The sequence below is a fragment of the Staurois parvus genome, unplaced genomic scaffold (assembly GCF_062004578.1).
Source record: "Staurois parvus isolate SC_StPar_1 unplaced genomic scaffold, SC_StPar_1.0 ptg000415l, whole genome shotgun sequence".
Lineage (NCBI taxonomy): Eukaryota > Metazoa > Chordata > Amphibia > Anura > Ranidae > Staurois > Staurois parvus.
In genome coordinates this window covers 3,075,041-3,096,238 of record NW_028318211.1, presented here as the reverse complement: position 1 = coordinate 3,096,238, position 21,198 = coordinate 3,075,041, and the positions used below count along the sequence as shown (strand labels likewise).

The 21,198-nt window shown below is 44.0% G+C and overlaps 1 protein-coding gene across 4 annotated transcripts in view; it reads right to left on the bottom strand.

Annotated features, from left to right (window-relative positions):
- Positions 1-16,080, bottom strand: part of CHD8 (chromodomain helicase DNA binding protein 8) — a 133,984-nt gene extending 117,904 nt beyond the window's left edge. For 3 of the 4 annotated variants that reach the window (XM_089687042.1, XM_089687046.1, XM_089687044.1), the window contains exon 1: positions 15,977-16,080. The gene's annotated coding sequence lies outside the window, so the exon portion shown is untranslated. Of the gene's footprint in view, positions 1-1,940; positions 2,111-15,976 lie in introns of those variants that run through there. The other variant, XM_089687043.1, reaches the window with a different exon arrangement.
- Positions 16,081-21,198: the final 5,118 nt, after the last annotated feature.

Here is a 21,198-nt window from a genome sequence, read left to right as displayed (position 1 = left end):
CGGCAAACGCCGCATGCGCGGTTTAGCGGCGGTTGCTAGGCGTTTGCCGAGCATTAAAAACGCCCCACAAACGCCTATAATGCAGTTTGAATGGTGTTACTGCTCCGCAAACGCGTCACAACGGCACCGCAAATGCCGGCCGGGCGATTGCGGAGCGGCACCATAGACTAGAATAGGAGGCTTTAATGCCTCCTGACTTGACCAGAGGCGTCCGTTTTGCCGCGACGCAAATGCTCCCGTTAGAACAGCACCATGTGCTGTAATGTGCAGAATTGGCAGAGGCGTTTGGGAAGCGGTAAAAATGCTTCCCAAACGCCTCTCTGCCTCCTGCACACAACGCTAGTGTGAACGTAGCCTTAAAGTGATCGGAAAGGAATTTTTTTTTTTTGTTAAAATAAAAAAACAAACAATGTTATACTTACCTGCTCTGTGCAATGTTACTGCACAGAAAGGTCCTTTACCTCCTCTTCTAAAAGTCCCCACCACGTGCCTCCTTGGCTGGTAACAGGTAAGTGTTTTCGTTTTGGGAAAGGGCAGGGAAGGGGAAGTTAGGACAGATAGGGGTTTATTTACTAAAGCTGGAGAGTCCAAAATCAGACTCCCTTCTGCATAGAAACCAATCAGCTTCTAACCTCAGCTTGTTCAATGAAGCTTTGACAATGAAACCTGGAAGCTGACTGGTTTCTATGCAGAAGGGAGTCTGATTTTGGAATCTCCAGCTTTAGTAAATAAACCCCATAGTGTTTTGGGTTTTTCTTTTAACCTTACTGCGGAGAATGCATTAGGCTGGGTTCACAACGATGCGGTGCAGAATTTGCCACGTTTTCTGTGCAAATTCCGCACCACATCATAATCGCACCCCGTTCATGTGAACCGATGCGAGTGTGTATGTTAAGTTAACAACACTCTGAAATCGGTCCACGATGTGCAGAATTGGATCGCACAAGTGTGAATACCCGTGCAATCTGATTCTAGTGCGGACCCAAAAAAGGGTCCTGCACATTTTTGGTGCGTTCCGATTAGAGCCATACAAAATCTATGGCTCCAATCACACCGCACACAAATCGCATGTGATTTGCACAGGAATGCTGTGCGGTTCCTGTGCAAATTACATGCGATGTATCGTACCGTATTAGTGAGAACCTAGCCTCAATGTAAAAAACATTTTTAGCACAAAAAAAAAAAAAAAACACAAGACAAAAAAACAAAAAAAAAGCAAAAAAAACATTTTGCTACCATAGCTCTATATGAAAGACACTACAAAGTGTAGAAGGTTAAAGACATCAGACCAGATAGCTGCACAAGAGCTGTATCCTTCAACAATGGATATTTATAAAGATTGCTACCTCTGAGTAAAAACAGAACGCACAACAAATATCACAGTAAACAGAGCTGACAAAACATGACCTGAATGTTACCGATAGCTCCATTTAGAAGCTGCTATTCTGTAGAAGTGGTGGGTACCCTCTACACCTGGGTGACACTAGCCAGGTCCCCCCATGATCCCCACACAAGTGGTTTCAATTGATTGTTCTGTGCCATGCTCTCTCCAGCAATCACATTATTGGCTATGTCCATATCGGCAGCACTTCCTGATGTAACACCCAGGTGATCTATACACATACATTTTATAGTATAGACACTCGCATGTGGCCAGCACCTTACCTTGTACCTAATCATGCTGTAAAGCAGGTCTATTCCCCTATATGTGGTTATGATCATATGTGGAAGGTAGGGTGATGTATTCCAGTCTATGTATATATATACACTATTGCTTGATCAGCCAGTAAGGACCGGTTTGTGCTCAATCTCCTTCCCTCATTCAGTATAGACATGCATTAGTGCCTCTGATCACTACATATTCCCATGAGTGCCCCTGTATGAACAGGCACACATGCACCCCCGCTGTGATAGGAATCGTCGGCCCCTCGTGCACTTACTTGCCCTCCAGATGTGATGTTTACAAACTCCCCAAGTATACACATGCAGCAGTCCCCTGGTCACACACATGCTGCTGCACACTGAGCTCTCTCCTCCCCATACAGATACACACGGTGCAACCTAGCCCAGCCCAGGCTCCGCCCACGCCGCTCGTGCCGCCGCTTTTCCGAGTCAATGGCTCGATGCATAGTCAATCACGTCCGGCACCCAAAGAACAAAGCTAGGTTGAGAGGACCGCCCCGCCCACCACAGTGAGGCCTAGCGGTTTCCAAGGCAAGAGCAAAGCCAGCCTCGATTACACAGACCCCGGCGCCGGAGAATGAATGAAAGCCGGAGAAAAACAGGCGACGGGATCTTAAAACCTGGAGCGCTGGGCTCCGGACCGCCGCTGTGCATTATCCGGCTGACCGAGGCACCAGGGGCTCTGGGCCTAATACTGAGGGGTTACCGGAGACCGTGATAGCCTGTGACCTCCAGTGTGTTGGCACACAGTAAATACATAGCAACCGACATTGCATGGAATACATGAGGACTGGGGGACAATTGGGCAGAACCCCCAGAAACAGAAAAGCTGAGCCTAGGCTGCTCCCTTCCACCAGAACGGTGTACCCCGAGCTCTTCATAGAAGCCACCATTAAAGGACAACTATAGGAAAAACTTTTTTTGCCCATTTTAGATAGAACAAAGGAGGTTTTTTTTCTGTCTGTGTGAGATTTCCCTTCACTTCCTGTCCCATAGCCAAAACAGGAAGTGAGAGGAAATCCCTGCAAAGGGAAATCCTTGTGGCCCCCCCCCCCCCCCAGAACTAGTGTCCCCACTGGAAGATTTCCCCTCTATTACTTTTCTGGGGACAACCCAAAATGTGGGATTTTCTTTTGCTTTCACTTTTAATGATAATTATTATTATAATACAGGCTTTATATAGCGCCAACAGTTGGCTCAGCACTTCACAATATAACGGGAGACAATACAGGAACAATACAGTTCAATACAAGAGGGAAGGAGGGCCCTGCTCCTTGGAGCTTACAATCTAGAAGGGAGGGGCTAGTGGTACAGAAGGTAATAATTGTGGGGAATGGACTGGTTGGAAGAGTAGAAGATTCCAGTATTAGCTGAGAGCAGGATAGGCTTCCCTGAAGAGATAGGTTTTCAGAGATCGCCTAAAAGTAAGCAGAGTAGGCGATAGTCTGATAAATTGGGGTAGAGAGTTCCAGAGGATGGGGAAGCTCTGGAGAAATCCTGGAGACCAACATGGGAGGAGGAGACAAGGGAGCTAGAGAGTAGGAGGTCGTGCGGGGAGTGGAGAGTACGGTTTGGGTGATGTTTAGAGACAAGATCGGTGATGTAATTTGGTGCAGAGTTATAAATGGCTTTATACGTTATTATTAGTGTTTTGAATTTTATCCGTTGGGCAATGAGAAGCCAGTGGAGGGATTGGCAGAGAGGGGTGGCAGATACAGAACGGTTAGTAAGGTGGATGAGTCTGGCAGCAGCATTCATGATAGACGGAAGAGGGGATAGCCTGCGATGAGGTAGGCCAATGAGGAGGGAGTTACAATAGTCAAGGCGAGATATAACAAGGGAGTGAATAAGTTGCTTAGTGGTTTCCGTGGTTAGGAACGGGAGTATCTTGGAGATGTTGGGGAGGTGAAGTCTACAAGATTCGGCCAGTGATTGGATTTGGGACTGAAAGGACAGATGGGAGTCTAGGATTACACTTAGTACCCTGGCATGAGGGGAGGGACTGATGATTGTGTTATTGATCTGGATGGAGACGTCAGGGGAGGGGGCACGGGCTGGGGGGAATAGTAAGAGCTCATGGTAATATAATAATGGTAACCAGGACAAATAGAGAGGGTGAATCTCCCTAATGGGGACACAGCAATACAAACTGACAGAGGTTCTAATCCCTCTTCACTCTATCCAAAACTAAAATGTCTTGCCTTTAGTAATACTTTACCAAAATGGCCCCAATGTTGGTTCTTCAAGAAGTTCACCTTCGGAAACATGATACATGCTTCTGCTTTTAGGGTGGAACACGTAACATATTCCCACTCCCAGAGCCACTGCATCTAGATCTTCTCCCCCGCTAGCTGTCTTTAAAATAAATAAAACCATGGCTGTGCAGGGTCATTCATTTACAGCAGGGGTACTGTATTGAAACTCATGGAGGTCCGACCTGTAAAAATTTTCTTCCAACAGAGGTCCAAACCACCCTTTATTTTTCCAGCCCCCTCCTACTGTAGATCACAATCCCTATACTTCAGTGTTCTCAGTCCCCCACTTCACATCAGATTAACCTTCACAGTAGTGTGCTCAGCCCCCCTACACATCAACCCCACTGACCCCTTTACAGTACACCCCCATTATTTTCAGCAGTCCTCAACCCCCCTTCAAATGAGCCCCCCCGCCCCACACTACTGTCCACTGCCCCCTTCACATGTCTCCCCCATAGTACTGTCCTCTTCCCCCTTCACATCCCCCCATAACACTGCCCCCCTTTACATCTCCCTCCCCACAGCATTGCACCCCCCACAAATCTCTCCCAAACAGCACAGGAGCTGCGGGGGTTAATGTTCTATTAACCAGCAGGTGATTGGCAGCTAGGATGCCCTGCTTCCAATCAGCAGTTGGTTAACTTAAAAAGTTAACCCCAGCAGCTCCCGCTCTCTATTCAATGCTGTGCTTCCTCATCCGATCCAGAAATGTCAGGACAGCTCCCGCGATCTGTTCAATACTGTGCTGTTATTCCACACTGGCTCCTGCTATCCGCTCTGCTGTTATAACAGTGGCAGAGGATGGTTGGAGAGAAGTGGCTCCTATATGGCGTGACCAGGTCTGGATAAACAGTGGCTAGGTCCACATCCGGACCGCGGTCTGCCATTTAGTTATTGATGCCTGATTTACAGAGTTCTGTGAATGGAAAACTACAAGTTCTGATAGTCTTAGCAGCTGTAGGCTTGTAGTTCTCAATGAGCTACCACGGCGCTGTGGAGCACTCTAGGCAGTTGTCTCTCCTGCCCATATGAGGTATGAGCAGACAAATACACTAACAAGTCTGCAGGAGTCCTGCATGGCACCTGTGATCTGCCGATTGTGGGTGCAATGCTTTCTAGGCTCCAAGTGAAAAATAAATAAAATGCACTTTTTTTTACCTGTAAAAAGATGTGCATTTATTAATTTTTTTTAAGAAAGGTGAATGTATCCTTTAAATTCTATACAGAGTAGTTGTGGATAGAGTAGAGATGGGGTAAACCCCCTGCCACTTTATTTTTGCTTCCATGTCCAATTGTGGAGATTTTTCTTCAATTCCTGTCCCTTGGATGAACCAGGAAGTTACTTGAAATGCCTAAGTTCACACTTTGCGAACACACACTTTAACCTGTTGGCGCCGATCGTATGCAAATATGCAGCCTCTCAGCAGATGGTCCATGACGCTGAGAGGCCACATATTCACGTACCCCAAAAAAAACACGTGTCGAGAGAGTGCACCCCTGGCACATTTACTGGCATGGAAAGGTCCCTATTGCAACTTGTGATCGGGACCTTTCCAATCATGTGACAGCTAGTAACACTGGTCACATGATCCTAAACCCGCCCCCTGGCATCACAAACCCCTTAAAGGGCCAGGAGGCACTGGCACCAAGGGGTTAATGTACATGTCATACTGCCATGGCACCTCACCGTACCCGAAAACAGACATGTACCTTTCCTGGCAGCATACCACAACGCACTTTAGTGCACAGCCGTATGTTCCATGAAAATCAAAGGCTTGCTCTATGGAAAACTCACACACCTCAAAATCAAATCACCTACAAGGGCCTTTTAGAAAAAAAGAAAATGACATCATGCCTAGCTTATGAGTGGCGCAGTTGATGTCACAGTGCCTTACTGCTGCCTCCTAAGACAGCTGGGTGCTTGGAAAACCACAAAAAATGTGCCCCTGTGTACTGAGGAACATTCCCATACAAATATGAGCCCAAAGCCATCTCTCAAGAGGCACACAGAGTTCACCTGTACCCTCAAGAAATGTTGAAAGCCAGGACTAAGATAAGCCATTTTTCTTAAAAGGGAATTAGGCGTCTTGCACACATATGCCTAAAATAGCCACATTTTTCGGAATTTTTTTTTTTTACTGATCTAAAAGGCAGACCATTGTTTTAATGGGCCTGTACATATTGCCACATATACTTGTGCTGTGTATAGACCAGTAAAAAAAAAAAATATATATATAATGTTACACACGTATGCACAAATACACACGTATGACACGCCCCATGAACAGATAAAAGAATTAAAAACAAAACTTTCCTAATAAAAATATTGACACAGAAAAGATAAAAGAATTTATGTACGTATATTTACTATGCAGTCCGTCCCCTCAGGAATTTTCTTCCAGGAATTCGATGTTCATACATCAGCACTATGTTCAAGTACCTTTAAAGTGTTTGTAAAGGCTCCAGGTTTTTTAACTTCATGCATTCTATGTATGAAAGTAAAAAAAAGCCTTGTGTGAAGCAGTCCCCCCAATACTCACCTAAGCTCCATCGCAATCCAGCTTTGTGCACCGGAACCGTTGGTCCCTGGGGACTCTTCCTCCTCATTGGCTGAGACAGTAACGGGAGCCATTGGCATCCGCCACTCACAGCCAGTGAGCCAATGAACAGATAGAGAGGGTGGAGCCAAGCAGCCGCTGTGTGTGTGAATGGATATGCAGAGCAGTGGCTTGGGAGTGAGCCTGTTGGAGTTTCCCCATAGCATGTTGCGTGCTCTGGGGACACTCGGTAGGAGGGAGGGGTCAGGAGCAGCGGCGAGGAGGATCAGGGCTGTTCTGTATAAAACCATAACACAGAGCAGGCAAGGAGCTTCAAGGTGTGCTGAGAATGTACATTGAGCGGTGGGTGCACAGCACAGTGTAGAATTCTAAAAAAAAATTGTAAACAGGCAGGTCATTTTAATAAAAAAAATGACCTTTAAAATTCTACACTGAGCTCTGCACCCACCGCTCAATGTACATTCTCAGCACACCTTGAGGTTGGGATGAATTAACTCCTGTACCCATGTATGGGAGTAAAGTCATCCCACGGTGACCAGTCAAGACTGCCAAAGATCCCTCACTTGGAAGAAGCCTGGAAGTAGATGGCACTGGTCAGGGAGCCCACTGTCATCTCATCATCTCTGGAGCAGAGGTGAGGATCTGTAGACTTTAAAAGTTATATTAAGGGCAATGTTGTGGTTTGTTTTTTTTTTTTTAATTAAAAGGCCTGCCTAGTCACAAGGTTGTTTTTTCACTTTAGTTCCTCTTTAACCACTACTTTTGAAACCCCTTTTTAGGCAATCGGATTCTGGTGGTGGGTTTAAAAGAGCAGTTGAATGCTTTAAATAAAAAAAAAAATATATATATATATATATATATATATATATATATATATATATATATATATATATATATATATATATATATATATACACATATATACACACACACACACACACACACACATATACATATACATACACACACACACACACCGATGTGTTTTCAATGAGACTTTCTAAGCTCTAAGGAATGTAGAGCAAACCTAGGCCCTGTTCTGAGGGGCTCTAAAACAGGAGTGCTTGGAAAGGGCTTCCGATAGCCTCCAAATGCCCCCAATGTCAGGACTGATGAATGTATGGAGTCTTGGTGGTTGGACATGGGGTTCAGGAGAACAATGAATGCACTGTTCACTGTGTAGTTGGCCATTGGCTTTCAATGTTCAGCCCACAATTAGACTGCTCTCCAGCGGTAGAAGCACTGCCAGAAAAACACATTCCCTGGTTGCTCTTCTTCATCCACAACCCAGCCAGAACATAACGAAAGCGATGTGTACTGGTAACCCACCTGTTGGATGCCAAGGCAACAAAATCCGGGTGCATGCACCTAGATTTTATAGCAGCCACAGAATCACTCTCCTTCCTTTTTTTTTTTTTTTTAAATAAATACATTTCAGTAATTAAAAGGTCTAGGTTGCAGAAATTTCACATGATTTGTGCAATTGGCTTAGCACTTGGAGCTAGTGATGGAATGGCCAGCTTTAGTAGCTACACATTTTATCCAGTGCAGCTGACTGTGATCATGGCAAACCAGCAATTTGTAGCTACATAGACAAACATTGTATCCAGGTACAGAAGCAACTCTGTAACTAGCTACAAATCATCAGAGGAAAAAAAAAAAAAAAGGAGGGATATGTGTAACCATTACAAATCACTGCTAGTGTGATATGGCTTTTCTTTATCAACATGTTACACAAACTTCCTTGCTGAAAACCTTGTGGAAATGATCCTGTTAAGTGCACATGCCACTGGGTGAGGACCTCTGTTATAGGGAATCCTAATGTTTACCAGCTTACCAGGCCTATGTGGTAGCTGCATTACCAACATGTGATGATCCTGCCGGTAACAATCTCTCGGTCCGAGGTTGACAAGGCTCACTCACTGTACTGATCTATGGAGGGGCACCATTGTCACCCAGGATAGGAAGTGTGGGAGAGCTACAGACTACATTCCTTCCTCCTCATCTCCGTAACATAGGGGGAGATGTTCTGTAGTCCACGAAGGTGAACTTGGAAGGGCTGATAACACTGAGATTTCAGTGATGCAGTGAGTGCAAAAAAAGATAGCTCAATGGATTTATGACAGGACATTTTCCTGCATAACACAATGCTTTTAATTATTTGACAAATCAATAGACACCAAGAAAATTTTTTGGGGTCAGACAAAACTTGTGTGTAGATCTAGCAAAGGCAAGAACCTCTCAGTTTTTTTTACCTGAGGTCTCATTGGGAATTGGGCCTCATTCCCCCTCCTCACTGCCCGTACCACTGACTGTTGTCCCACAAGTAAAAATCTCCAACATGGACACAGACAGAAAAAAAATGCTCATGGGGTTTCTAAATTTCCCCCCCTCTACATGAAACCCAATTCCAGATAAACACTAAAAATACACATATAAAATACATATATAACAGTAGTTTTATCTGATCAAGAGTTTGTCTTTCTGTCCATCCAAAACCTGATATTTACATAGCAGAGCTCTGTCTGACTGAGCAGGAGACTTTATTTTTCTCTGCTGCTGTTAAGTAACAATTACGGGTCTTATCCTGCCCCTGCCTCTGAATGGACAGTGAAGAGAGAAGCAGCAAACTGCAACAGTGCTCCTCACTCCTATCTTTGTGACCAAATGTGAGCACATAAGCACCGTAGTACAATAGAGTGGCTCCTTGTGTTGCTTCTATATCTGTCCTTAAGGTAAGTGGTCCTTTATATTTGATCCCCCTAGACAAAATGAGCATTACATTTTGGAAAGGGAGGGGGGCATTTATTAACTTGAGTCAGCTCAGAGTCCCACTTTAAGGAAGAGAATAGAATTTAACCTCACAACTTATCTACCTCAACACTGAGCAAACATTACAGCACAGATTCTCAAGCAGTGGTACATATGATGGATATGCAGGGCAAAGTCCTGTTGACAGGTCACCCCTCAGCACTGCACCCTGGATATAAAGGGAGATGGTCACATGCACCCACATACTCACACATGCTGGGTATTCCTCAGTACTCCTGCAGATACAGAGCAGCAGGTAACCACAGCAAAGGAGAGTATCAGTGGGTGGGAAAGTAGCCAGCCATGTAAACCTGTCACTTTGCCCCCTGAATGGACATAGTAACAGATTTTCTTTAAAGTGACCCTATTACTACCAGGTCAAACAACACACACCAATATGCTCATGGGAAAAAGACTATATATACACTTCTCTTTCCAGCGTCTTATCTTGGAACACCTCTGTGATGCTCCTCCCCAGCCGCCGCAAGTGTTCCACTAATTGGATGAACAGAATTCCTCCTGTTGCATGCAGTGGAGTTGGCGGGAATTCACGCACCTGTAAGTGCAGAATACTTGTGGCAGCTGGAAAGCAGTATTATGGAAGATTTTCTAGACGCAGGAAAGGCAAGTATCGAGGCTCTTCTTCCTGCAGGTATTGCGATTTGTTTTTTACACCCTGTAGTCACAGGATAACTTTAGGCCCCCAGGCTTTGCGGCATTATGTCACATCTTTAACAACTATTTTTACCCTGTTAACCCCCGCAGCCATGTGAACTACACTCGGTTGCAATGGGGCCCCATTCACTACAACAGGTTGCGTTTGGTGGCAGTACTGCCCAACAAATGAATCAGCAGGTGTAATTCTTACTGCGGTCGCACAGCATCTGGACCTAGAATACCTTACGACTGATGAGTTTGGTTAATGTGACTGTAAAGTTTTTTGTTTGTTTTTTTTTAATGAAAAACATGTTTTACATACCTGCTCTGTGGAATAGTACTAAACAGATCAGTCCCTATTTCTCAGGTCCCCCGCTGGAGCTCCTGGTCCCTCCTCCCTTCGGAATGCCCCCATAGCAAACTGATTGCTATGGGGACACTCATACAGGCTTGATCCAGAGCTGGGCTGTGTGCATCCATGGACAGACAGCACAGCTCTACACCGCCCCCTTGAAACAGGATTCGACTGACAGCTGTGGCAGCCAATGGCTACCACCACTTCAGCAAAGACCGAGAACTGGGAGAGAAGACAGATCTGCTACAGACAGGCACAATGCTGCTCCGAGTACTTAACGCAGGGAATGTATTAAAGTGGTTCTAAAGGCTCAGGGTTTTTTACCTTCATACATTCTAAGCATGAAGGTAAAAAACCTTCTGAGTGTAGCAACACCCCTTAACGCTTACCTGAGCCCCATCTCGAGCCAGCAATGTCCACGAGAGCCTTGGTTCTCCAGGGACTCTCACTCCTGCTTGGCTGAGGCAGCAGCAGGAGCCATAGACTGGAAGCTTCACCTCCCTGTTATTCTAAGACACAGGCTAGAGCGATGTGGCCTGTGAATGGCAGAAATCCACCCACACTATATTATTTTGTGGAAATAATAAAGATTTGATTTCAAATATATATATGTATGGCAATTTAATACCGTTTATCGGTAATTATTATTTTTACTCTGTATCTGTATTGTTTGCGGTTTTTTTTGTTCCTTTTTGACCATGTGACCAGCAGCAAAGGACTAGAAGCTGCTCCTGCCACGGTTTCCCTGCAGACAGACTTGGAAAGATCTGGGTCATGTGACAGCTGTAGATCAATTAGAAAAAAGGTACTTTAGATAATTTTTTTCTAATTACAAAAATTACAGTGCCATCATCCATATACAGCAAGAGAAGGGATCATGTAACTTAAACAGTGTGTTCAGTATCAATTTATGGGGTGATAAAACTGTGGTTCAGCCTCATGTTTTGCCACAACTCTGTGAATGAGACCTTAAAGTGGTTCTGAAGTCTAGGTTTTTTTTTATACCTTAATACAGTCTCTGCATAAGGCTCCATACACAATGGCATTTTTTTTAAGCTCCTAGAAGCTTTATGAGCATTTTGTTCTGCTCCGAGAAGCTAACAGTGTTATCATCCCATGTCTCCATGCACACTATTTTATGCTAGAAGCGGTTTCAAGCTTCAGAGTCTAGGAGCAGAACAAAAAAAAAAAAAATTGTTGGCAGAAACCGCTGAACACTCCTAAACGCGACTAAAATGCTAACAGACTAACGGCTTTTTTTTAGCGTTTTTTCTTTCATTACTGTTAAAGCAGTAGTAAACCACCCAAACAAACTAAATAATGGGCCCCCTGCAGGTTTAGGTCATAATATACTAGTATGCACCACATACTAGTAACAGTGGATATAAAAAGTCTACACACCGCTGTTAAAATGTCAGGATTCTGTGATGTAAAAAAATGAGACAAAGATAAATCATTTCAGAACTTTTTCCACCTTTAATGTGACCTATAAACTGTGCAACTCAATTGAAACACAAACTGAAATCTTTTAGGGCGGGAGTACTGGGCGGGAAGGGGTTAAAATTGGGGGGCCAGCAAAGGGTTAACCATGTGCTGTTTTACTAGGGGCTGTGTGTTTGTGCTTCTCTGGAAGCACACTGTCTTGCATGGCTGTGCTATGCACAGCCATATAAAGCAGTGTGTGTGAGCGGACAGGTAGAAAAACTGTTTTGTTTACAAACAGTTCTCCTTCCTCCCATTTGACAGCAGCAAATGGAGGAAATGCAAAAACCACATACACACGCAAGTTTGCGAACCCCTGCCACCCTATAGCAGTATATCTGCTATACAGTGGCAGGAATGCAGTTAAAGGAGCTGCAGGAATATCTGGCAAGTACTGGCTGTATGGTACATGTGACAACAATCTCCCGTATTCTTCATATGTCTGGGTTATGGGGTAGAGTGGCAAGACGGAAGCCTTTTCTTATGAAGAAAAACATCCAAGCCCAGCTACATTTTGCAAAAACACATCTGAAGTCTCCCAGAAGCATGTGGGAAAATGTGTTATGGTCTGATAAAACCAAGGTTGAACTTTTTGGCCATAATTCCAAAAGATATTTTTGGTGCAAAAACAACACTTCACATCACCAAAAGAGCACCACACCCACAGTGAAGCATGGTGGTGACAGCATCATGCTTTGGGGCTGTTTTTCTTCAGCTGGAACTGGGGACTTAGTCAAGGTAGAGAGAATTATGAACAGTTCCAAATACCAGTCAATATTGGCACAAAACCTTCAGGCTTCTGTTAGAAAGCTGAACATGAAGAGGAACTTCATCTTTCAGCATGACAACGACGCAAAGCATACATCCAAATCAACAAAGGAATGGCTTCACCAGAAGAAGATTAAAGTTTTGGAACAGCTCAACCAGAACCCAGACCTGAATCTGATCGAAAATCTGTGGGGTGATCTGAAGAGGACTGCGCACAGGAGATGTCCTCGCAATCTGACAGATTTGGAGTGTTTTTGCAAGGAAGAGTGGGCAAATATTGCCAAGTCAAGATGTGCCATGCTGATAGACTCAAATGTACTGAGTGCTGTAATAAAATCAAAAGGTGCTTCAACAAAGTATTAGTTTAAGGGTGTGCTCACTTATGCAACCATATTATTTTAGTTTTATATTTTTACTTCCCTCCACCTAAAAGATTTCAGTTTGTTGTTCAACTGAGTTGTACAGTTTATAGGTTACATTAAAAGGTGGAAAAAGTTCTGAAATTATTTATCTGCCACATTTTTTTACATCACAGAAACCTGACATTTTAACAGGGGTGTGTAGACTTTTTATATCCACTGTATATTATGACAGACTTGCCTGTACACAGAGCCCTCCAGCACCGCACTGTCACAGCTCCCCAGTGCTTCTATCTTCACCTGGTCTTCCTTCCGGGTTCGTGGACTCTGGCAGTATGAATGGCTGAAACTGCAATTATGTCACTCCCACGCATGCGCGTAGAAACTGTTGGTTGCGGCACAGAGCTCAGATGTTTCGGCATGCTGTGCTGTCCCTTCAGAGCTCATGTGCCAGTAACAGAGTTGGCTGCACACCGTGTGAATATCTCCTAAACCAGTGTTTCTCAACCTTTTTTCCCATCAAGGCACCCTTTCAAAATTATGGACAGTCCCAAGGCACCCATTCTAACATGAGAAAAACTATTCGAATAGTTTTACATAACGCAGCAACATCCACACACATAGGACACCCAACATTAGAGGTGATTTATTCTTCCAAAGCAAATACACTTTTGCACACTGGTACTGACTAGTATGCCAATGTTTCTCACCTCCCTTAGTTTTTCTCCATCACTGAGCTAATGTGATCCCAGCACTGATAGACAGGGGCAGGGGAGGGTCAAACTAGGATGCTGTGCAGGCAACTGAATATAGGAGTGAAACCCCTGCCCTACCTCAATAATGAGAGAGGGAGAAAGAAAAAAACAACACACAAGCAGAAAAAAAAAAAAAAAAAAAAAAAAAAAAAAAAAAGGATGCGATGATTGTGGCTACTGCTAACAACAAATTGTGTTCCCACAATAGTAGAGCAAATTCAAAATAAATAAGTGATGTAGCGCGGCTATATAATAGCTACAAAAAAATAAAAAAGTGACATAACTGAATACTGTAAAACGTCCATTGACTCATTATGGACGTTTTATTCAGTTATGTCACTTTTTTAAATTTTTGTAGCGATTATATAGCAGCGCTACGTCCAGGGCTGTATTTACCACAAGGCAAACAAGACAGCTGCCTAGGGTGGCATTTTTCAGGGGGGCAGCAGCATTTTTCAGGAGGGCAGCAGCATTTTTCAGGGGGGCAGTGCCATCCCCTGAAAGAAGGAAAGGAAGAATTGACGCGCGCAGCACGGGGACCAAGTGGGATCTGAGAGAGGCTGCGGGCTGCTTGATGGTGTATGCAGAGCATGACTCTTGTTCCCAGGGAGCTATGAAGGTGGGTGTCTTATCTCTTGCCAGGGTGGGGGTTTGCCAGTGTATGGGGGGCGGTGGTAGGGTAAGGCTCTCTCAGGTGGGGGTGGGCTGGGGACTGGACTGTTGTTGGTTAGTTTCAGGCTCTCTTCGTGGGGAAGGGGGGGGTGTTGGCTGGTGTCAGGGTCTCTTCATGGGGGTTGTGTTGCCTAGGGCAGCACGAAACTTAAATACACCCCTGGCTATGTCACTTATGCAGGCAGCTGACATCCTCCTTATCAAGTGACGTAGCGCTGCTATAAAATAGCTACAAAAAATTAAAAAGTGACATAAATGAATAAAACATCCATAATGAGTCCATGAACATTTTATTCAGTTGTCACTTTTTCATTTTTTTGTAGCTATTATATAGAAGCACTACATCACTTATGCAGGCAGCTGACATCCTCTTTATCAACTGATGATGTCATTGGTTGTCAGGATGCCAGCGGCTAGAAAGTCGTAATGAAAACCCATGGCTTTGTGTAACTATAGGGAAGGCTTGCTCCACCCACTTGTATGCAAGTTTTGGGCAATTTTTAGACATTTTGCCAAGACACCCCTGCAGAAACCTCAAGGCACCCTTGGTTGTGAAAGGCCATCCTAAATGATGCAAGTTTGGGAGATATTCCCTGTACCTGCAGGTAAGTCTTATTATAGGCTTACCTGTATGTACAACTTTTAAAGAGGAAAAGTCCACTTTGTAACGCAAATGTTCCTAAAAACACTACGAGCAGGAACCAAAACGCTATTCTCAGCCTTTTTTGGCTGATATAAAGAGAAAAGAAAAAAAAAAAAACACACAACTAGTGTACATGGCACCTAAAAGGTACAAAAAGGTTTCAAATGTTGCTGCCACCCCCCAATTACTTACCTTAGCCCAATCCCGATCCAGCGTTGTGCCCAAGAGCAGTGTCCCTCTCCATCACTGGAAGCGGAGGCAGTGGCGGGAGCTATTGGTTCCTGTCAATCAAAGCCATTGAGGGCTTGTGGGCGGGGCTGAGCCAAGCTGTGTGTGTCTATAGACACACACAGCCCAACTTGGGAGTGAGCCCGCAGCACCTGCCCCCATAGAGAGCCACTTGCTATGGAAGAAGATGGAATAAAGGAGGGGAGAGCGCTGACAGGGGATTCCAGGAGAGGAGGTTGTATGTATTGTACAAAGTAATATGTTTGTTATTTGACAAATATATCGTTTTAGTGATGCTTCAATGTAGCCATGATTTAGCAGTACATTAGGCACACACAGCAGGGTAAGGGGGAACACTGCTGCCTGATGTCTACAGCTCCCACACAAGAAGCACAGAAATGACAGCTTCTGCTATTCCAGACAAAGCCGTACAGAGCCGGCGATCACACGGAGATCTGGGTGCTATCCCCGACTGGGACACACAGAGGACGCTGTGTGAATGGCGACTAAGAGCTCCGCCGGTGTTCGGTGACAAAATGACGCTCCAGTCCCATTCCACCCCCCTTTCATGTCCATCCGCCCTCCTATACGATACATTAGCCCATCCGTGCCGATCTAATCTACCCGCAGCCTTGCGATACGGACGTGTAGGTGGGTATATACATACAAGTGATTTCTGTCTGGGTCATACCCCCCTCCCCCACGTCTCACCTGTGACCCCACTCCGTGACGTCAACGCCCCCGTCTCACCTGTGACGTCACGCTGTCCGGGTCTCGGCCGCTGTTGACCCTTTATGAGCTGGTCCCGGCTATGCCGAGCATGGACGTGCAGCGCGGTGCAGCTCAGCCTCACACCATTACGCATTACGTCATCCCAGCCCCGCTCAATGGTTGAGCAAGTTCGCCGTCAAGTCCCGCCCTATACGAAATTCCATTGGCTCGTTCACATGTCACTCGAATGAAATAGCTAACGTCGTAGCGCACAAGCTAGATTGAGCACTTCAGGAAGTACCTACGGAAGAGAGGGCAGATGGCCCCTCCATTCAGGGCTGCCCTGCAAGTGCCTGATTGGAAATCAGCTCGTGGTTAAAAAAAGACCGGCATTCTAAATCGGAAGCCCTATGATTGCCCCCCTCTGTCATTGAAATGTATCAGTTTTAACAAAAATGTTGCTGTATATACACTATTTACAGGAAATCTGTTTAATTTCTTTTTAGGTTAACAGTTAACCACTTGACCTCCAGAAGGTTTTACCCCCTTCATGACCAGGGCTTTTTTTGTGCTATTCAGCACTGTGCTACTTTAATTGGCAACTGCATGGTCATGCAACGCTGTACGAAAATGAAATGTAAATCATTTTTTTACACAAATAGAGCTTTTATGTGGTGCTTGATCACCACTGGGTTTTTGTTTTGTTTTTTTTGTTAAGTAATTGACAAAAGACCAAACAATTTGAAAAAAAAAAATATTAGCAAATTTTTTATAAAACATATCCAATTAAAAAAATTTTCAAAAATAAAAATTTCATAAATTTAGGCCAAAATGTATTCTGCTGGATGTCTTTGATAAAAAAAAAATCCCAATACGTGTATGTTAATTAGTTTGTACGAACGTTATGACATCTACAAACTATGATATATGTACTGGAATATAGACAGCTATAGACTCTATACTATAATGGCAGTGATCAACAACATATGGTGGGACTGTGATAGGGTGGCGGGCAAAAGAGGCACTGTCTGGAAGGGTCACTAACTGACACTGACATCGCTAGTTACACTAAAACAGTGATAATACTATACACTGACACTGTACTGAGGACACTGGCTGAGAAGGGGTTAACATCTAGGGGCAATCAAGGGGCTCTTTTCTTTTTTTTTTAATTAAATAACACATGTTATACTTACCTTCTGTGTGTAGTGGTTTTCCACAGAGGAGCCTTGATCCTCCTCTTCTCAGGTCCCTCACAGGCTCTCCTGGCTCCTCTTTTCTGCCCGGGTGCCCCCACAGCAAGCAGCTTGCTGTGGGGGCACCCGCTGCTCCATGTGTCCATTCACACACAACACAGAGCCACAGCTTGGCCCCGTCCCCTCTCTCTCCTCATTGGCTGACTGGCTGTGATTGACAGCTTGCTGTCTCACCCAATGAGGAGACAGACTCAGGACAGCCGAAACGGTCGTGCACATCGCTGGATCTTGATGGGGCTCAGGTACGTATTGAGGGGGCTGGGGGGCACTGAAGCACACAGAAGGTTTTTTGCCGTCATGCATGCATAGAATGCAAGATGGTAAAAACCCTTGTGCCTTTACAACCGCTTTAACTGTGTGCCTAACCATGTGCAATGTGTGCTGCTTTTACTTTACTATCTTTTACTACTTTACATGGGCAGCACAGTGGCTAAATGGTTAGCACTTCCGCCTGGCAGTACTAGGGTCGCTGGTTCAAATCCCAACCATGGCATCACCTGCCTGGAGTTTGCATGTTCTCCCTGCCCCTGCGTGGGTTTCCTCCGGGTACTCCGGTTTCCTCCCACACTCCAAAAATATGCTGGTAGGTTAATTGGATCCTGTCTAAATTGAGCCTAGTATGTATGAATGTAGGTTAGGGACTTTAGATTGTACACCCCTTGAGGGTTAGGGACTGATGTGAATGTACAATATATATGTAAAGTGCTGTGTAAATTGACAGCACTATGTAAGTACCTATAATAAATAATACTATATAGCTGTTTTTTCTCCCTGCTTTTCAGACAGAAGAAACAGCCACATTTCTCTGCCTCCTCATTGGGTGAGACAGCTGTCCTGCACATCGCTGGATCTTGATGGGGCTCAGGTAAGTATTCGGGGGCTGGGGGGCACTGCTGCACACAGAAGGTTTTTTGCCTTCATGCATAGAATTCATGAAGGTAAAAAACCTTGAGCCTTTACAACCGCTTTAACTTTGTGCCCTAACCATGTGGAATGTGTGCTGCTTTTACTTTACTGTCTGGCTGTTTCTTCTCCCTGCTTTCCAGAGAGAAGAAACAGCCAGATCACTGTTCCTTTGCACAGAGAGTTCTGTGTGTTTCTAAACACAGAACTCTGTGTGTGATTGGACACAGCTGATTTCAGCCTAAATCATTGGCTGAAATCTGCTGCCAAACTTGTGCTGTGTCCAATCACAGCATGGATTGGCAGGGGGCAGGCACATGTGTGACCCAAACTTGGAAGAAAGCCTCGACATACAGGTACGAGTATATTTACTGTGAATGGTTATAATATTAGTAGTTAGGCAGATTCTGTGCATACATTGCCACATAATAAGAAATCCCTGCACTTACAGTATATCCCGATTTCCTGTTTGGCAATGTACCTTAAAACAGTCTGTAGATCTACTGAAATAAACCAAAAAACCCCAGCAAAAGAAACCTACTGGGACTCTAAAGGAACCACACCAAAAATGATATATAAAATAAAACATATACATGTTTATTGTACAAAAAACTTTAAAAGGTATTTAAAAACATCACATTAAAACAACGTTGATGTCACACAAAGACTGTGATGATTGTAGTAGGTACTTTGTAGGTGGGCATGATGCCAAATAGTCATATTCATGCAGATAACTTCAACGCATTTCGCAGGGGCAAAGCCCACTTCTTCAGGGAGAGTTAATACAGAGTTCTATAGATTATAAGCAAAGTACAAAATCAGAAAAAATGCAGAATCAATGCCAACAAAGTATACACAAAGGCAGGCAAATATATTCACATAATTATACATATATCCAAATGGTAGCATTGATAGTTACCTGTCATAGATTCTTAATCACAGTCTGAACAAGAAAGGAGCAAAAACTGCAACCACCATCCAGAATGAATGTCAAAAACACCTTATATGATGTGTGAATTTAAATAGGAGACAGAGGATATATATTCCTTCAAAAGATAAGGAAGAGAAAAAAGGGAGGTATAATTATATTGTGTCCAAGGCTACATACAGTAAGCCATAAAAGTCTTCATATAGATTTAATCTTGTATTTGGACAAAGGGGATCCCAAAAATTTCTGGGAAAATGTAGGGCATGAGAAAACAGGTTGAATAATATATTTATTGAGACATAAGAATTTGGATACAGAAAAATAAAAAGGGGGAGGGGAACAGAAGATGAGAAAACATGAAGTATCTTTCATCAAGTACAAGGCAGCTGCTGTTATACATAAGCATGAATAAGTAATAACAATATAAAATCAAGAGAATGGTTGCAGCAAATACCTTTCAACTATTAGATAAGTATATCCTCTGCACCACGGGTGGAGGCAGAGAATACAACCATGAAATTCAAATGTTGAGATACTTGAAGGAGAAAAAAGAGGGGGAAAGAAAAAAAGGAGGTGGGGGGGAGAGAAAAGGGTGACAAAGGTTGACACGAGGACTCCCAGTCAGAAGGGTAAGGGGTAGTAATACCAATGAACAAAAAAATCTGCGAGTTAGAAAAAGTGAGAATGGGGTGGCCTGGGGAGTAACTTATAATGTTATGATATTCAGCTCAGGCCTTATGAGTGGGGAAGTCGATTGTGGAGCTGTTCCAAGGAAGAGTAGTGTAACCATATAAACCAGTGGTCTCCAAACTGTGGCCCGGGGGGCTGGATGTGGCCCTTTGCTTGCTTATATGCAGCCCTTGGGGCATTATTCCCTCCACTGTCATCAACAATGGGGTATAGTTTCTGCCACTGCCACGGACAATGGGACACTATTCCTCCCATTGATACCAAAGTGGCAGGCGTTCATGGTTTCCCATAATTTCTAGATAAGCTGTCTTGCTGCTGACAAAAGAAATCCCAGCAGGCAGGACTTTTGAGATTTGATAGACACCTGGTAGAATAGATAGTAGAGCTATTTTGCGAGAAAAAGGGTAGAAACTCATTATACATCTCATTATAAACCTGAAATACCTGAGTCCAAAATGGGCTGATTCAATCACAGTCTTACCAAATATGGAGCCATGTCCCTCTCTTACCGTGACAGTACCAGCAGATTTCGGTAGAGGAGGGGAAGATTCTTTGAATGGATACCGGATCCCGATACCACCTAGAGATCAATTTAAAGTGTTTCTCTTGAGCATATGCAGAAACTGAAGATTTGTGGGTAAATAAGAAAACCATTTGCCAGTCTTCAGGGGAAATCTCAACTCCAGATCCCTCGACTAGAGTCTAGCATAAGTGGGTAAAACCTGGTGAGTGTGGTTTAGAATCATTTTATATAGCTGTGACAGTGAGTGACGGATTGGCTCAGTACGAAGGCAGAGTTTTTCAAAGTCTGTCAAAGGCCTTTGTATCTATTTTGAGTCATATAGAGTTTTACAATACATAGATATGCATAGAGTCGTCAACCAGTCCATTAATCCAAAGACTCTGTCATCAGGTAGCAGAAAGGATCCTAGTGTAGGGTGTAAAAAAGAACGTGCCATGGGCCAAGATAGTCGGTCATAAGAGCCATAGATTGAGACTCCTCTGCTCTCTGGCAAGGCTGGATTGCCAAATAAAGGAGTGAATGGGCTTGGGTCAGTTAATAGGGAGTATGAGTCCCGACGACGGTACCAAAGTGGAAGTGAGGTTAATGTCAAAGGTGAAATTGAAGACATGGTGTGATAGGTAGTACTTTAGCCCCATAATAACACCCGTAGATCAACCGGGGACATGTCTGCTCGATGATTGTAGAGGGATTTACTAGAGGATGTGGGAACACTCCAAGATTCAGGACAGTAAAGCGGATGAGTAATCATATAATAATAAAGTGCAGCGCTATTTCAATTCATAAATGTAAATGGTGCACAATAAATATAAATTGCTATATGTGCAAAAGACTGTGCAATATCTAATCAATAGCAAATAAATAAATGAAAAACATCAATCTCCATATGTTGTCAATCAATCAATCCATATAAAAATTAATATAGCATATATCATTCAATTCTTAAAGTGCCATAAGTGAA